The sequence below is a fragment of the Microtus ochrogaster genome, linkage group LG1 (genome assembly GCF_000317375.1).
Source record: "Microtus ochrogaster isolate Prairie Vole_2 linkage group LG1, MicOch1.0, whole genome shotgun sequence".
Classification (NCBI taxonomy): Eukaryota; Metazoa; Chordata; class Mammalia; order Rodentia; family Cricetidae; genus Microtus; species Microtus ochrogaster.
The window spans coordinates 40,144,703-40,146,880 of record NC_022027.1 but is presented as its reverse complement, the minus strand read 5'-3'; positions in this window follow the sequence as shown (position 1 = coordinate 40,146,880).

The following is a 2,178-nucleotide window of genomic DNA, read 5'->3' as shown; positions in this document are numbered from 1 at the left end:
GTCTCTTGCCAACCCTAAGGTGGCTCCCTTATCTAAGAATTGTGCTTACGTGCTCCCCTATCCAACCTTACTTTATCCCAATCATCTTTTTTAAGAAACTCACAAGATCACATCAAATGGATTCACTTGGTTTTTCTTTGAAGATCAAAGAATGCTAATATATATTTCTAAAGGAACAGGCAATAGCCTGCTTATAGTCACATACTCCTTTAATTCCAGAACTTGGGAGGCAGAAGCAGGTGGTTCTCTGAGTTCAGTACCAGCTGGTCTATTAAGAAAGATTCAGGACAGCTGGGATTACATAGAAAACCCTGTCTGGAAAAACAAGACAAATAACAACATAACAAACAAGTAACAACAACAAAAGAATGGGAGATGGAGAAGAAATGTGTGCCTGAGGAGTATCCACAACAGACGCTAGTGGGTGCCATTCAATCATTTAGAATTTTATTTTCCTTTCCACTAACTATTTTTTTATTGAAAAGTAGTTCTTTTCTAATGGGTTTAGAATAAAAGCTGAATATGGATGCTCTATTTGTTATAAAATTTAATACTCTTAATTCTAATGCTCAGTGTTCATTATTGGTTGCTTTATAGTGGTGACTGTGGTGATCAAGTCCAAGTCCCTTCATACTGCCCTCTCCATTTTATAAAGCTCAGCACTGAGCACTTCCAGGTTTCTGATGATAAGAAGATCGACCAGGGCAAGCTTTCCTCTGACCTTACAATTGGCCTGAAGTTCCAGCATGTGATTGCTTCACTTCCAGACTCTGATTTTCAGTGGAAGATGGAAGTTTATGAGAGACCTGAACTATGGGGAAATGACCTCTTTTCAGCTGGAAGCTGCTTTTAAAACTGAGGGTCTGAACCAGAAGACTCTTAGGTGAGGAGTCAAATGACAGACACAGCAAGAGCAAAACTAAGTCTAAAGATGGCTTCACTGAGAACAATCATTGTAATATGAAAAGAAAATTTTGTCACATGATCCCAAAAAACAATCTAATTTTGGTCAGCAGTAAATAAACCTATGTGTGCAGAAGTGTATGTTTCTTTGATTTTGTTTGCACTTTTTAAAGTCTGGGACATGGAGTTTCTGTACTATAAATTTTTATTGTGCTTAATATTAAAAACTCAAAGTCAGATATTAGGGAGTGAAAGCTGAAGGATCAGAGAAGCAGCCACTAGAGAGTTCTTACAGCAACCAATGCTCAGACCAAAGGGGAGATTTTGTCTTTGCAAATCCTTAGATTGCACCTGAGCTCCTGTTTCCTCCCACTTTATATTCCTCTCTCTGCCCAGCCTTATCACTCTTACCTCCATATATCTAGTGCTCAGATTATGGGTTTGTAATCCTAAATGCTGGGAACACCTTTGTGTGAGCTCTGTTTCACTTTCAGATAGATTAATCTCCCGTATCCCAGGGTGGCCTTGAACCCACAGAGTTCTCTCTGCCTCTGTTCCGAGTGCTGGAATTAAAGATGTGTGCCATCACATCCTGGCCTCCATGGTTAGCTAGCAGCTTAGCTCTACTCTGATCTTTAGGCAAGCTTTATTTGTTAGATCACAAACAAAATATCACTATAGATTCACTAGACATTGTTAGTACCAGTTTCACCAAAATACACATTTGTCCAATAAACCATTTAAAAATAAGGTATGGCTCCGAACTGAATAGAAGAATGAATAACATTGGCTATAAAATATCTAAAACATGTTCAACATCTTTAGCAATGGGAGAAGTACAAATAAAACTGCTCAGAGTTTTCACTTAGCCTCAGTCAGAATGTATAAAACCAAGAAGTCAGCTGATATCAAATGCTGGTAAAATATGGAGAAATGAGCACATTCCATAAGAAAAACTGAAATTTGTAGATAAATAAGTGGATGTAGAAGTAATTGAAAATCAAAAACAATACACCAAATACTACATATTCTAGAATAACTACAAAGCTCGGGAAAGAAAAAGGGAATTATGAAGGAAGATGGAAGAAATAGCTCTAGAGATATGGATAAGATATTAGAGAATATTGTACTTGGACATTCTTTGGAATACTAGCTTGCAAATAATGACATAGAAACTTCTTAATTAAGTAAAATAAGTAATTAAGTAAAATAGTAAGGCCGATTCATACAGTGTGATCAAATGACTATCCCACAAGAGAATGTATTTACAGTAGT